Source organism: Phalaenopsis equestris, unplaced genomic scaffold, assembly GCF_001263595.1.
Source record: "Phalaenopsis equestris unplaced genomic scaffold, ASM126359v1 Scaffold000696, whole genome shotgun sequence".
Lineage (NCBI taxonomy): Eukaryota > Viridiplantae > Streptophyta > Magnoliopsida > Asparagales > Orchidaceae > Phalaenopsis > Phalaenopsis equestris.
The window spans coordinates 211440-212353 of record NW_018165136.1 but is presented as its reverse complement, the minus strand read 5'-3'; positions in this window follow the sequence as shown (position 1 = coordinate 212353).

The following is a 914-nucleotide window of genomic DNA, read 5'->3' as shown; positions in this document are numbered from 1 at the left end:
AAATTAAGGGATCTTATTTCCAAAAATGCACATGCTTAAGATATCTTTGCCAAATCCAAGCACATTTGCATTAAATTGCTGTGATGGATTCCTTTGGGTTCCCTGAGCTCCTAACCACCTCCCTATAGCTGGTCGGCTAGCGCGACCCACCCCCAGGGCACCTCACCCAAATCAAACCTAGGGGCCAGCTCAGCCAAATCAAACTATGGAGCTCCTCTGCCCTCCACCTAAGCACCACATTACACCTCCTAATTGGCCAAGAAAGCCACCATAACCCAATTTTTATAAAAGGCCACCTCCATGGCCATTGAACTAAGTGCTGAAAATTTCTTAGAGAGACCTCTCCAAACTTCAAACAGAGCTTCCCTAGGATCCCCTCATTGCATTCCAACCATCTTTCCTGACCCATCGCCCTTGCCGAAGCCCAATTCTGAGCTTGAAACCTTGCCAAAAACCAGGACAGAACCCAATACACCTCCACCCCAATACAGAACCCAATACACCTCCACACTCCACCAAACATCAATTGCTTGTGCCCACACCTTCACAAAAGTGAAAGAAGCAAGAGCCCCATAAAAGCCCCCTTCTACAGAGCATCTACCATAGCTCTAGACCAACACCTGAAATCGAGCTTGGTCGAATTCACATTTAGACTTCACACCAAGGCCAGGGACGTGCTGAGCATCTCTGATCAAAGCCTCCCTTCTCAGAGCAAAGGTATAAAACTCCTCCTCCTCCCGAGCTTATTTTTATTCTTTCTCCCGAGCTTATTTTTATTCTCCATTTACTTAAGCTTGATTTCATGGTACCTTAGCCTTATAGATGTGTTCGTCTCGCTTAGATGAGTCCATAGGATCAAGCCCAAAGCAATTTGGATGAGTCTAGGCTGAGATCTTAAGGTTTTTGTTTGAACA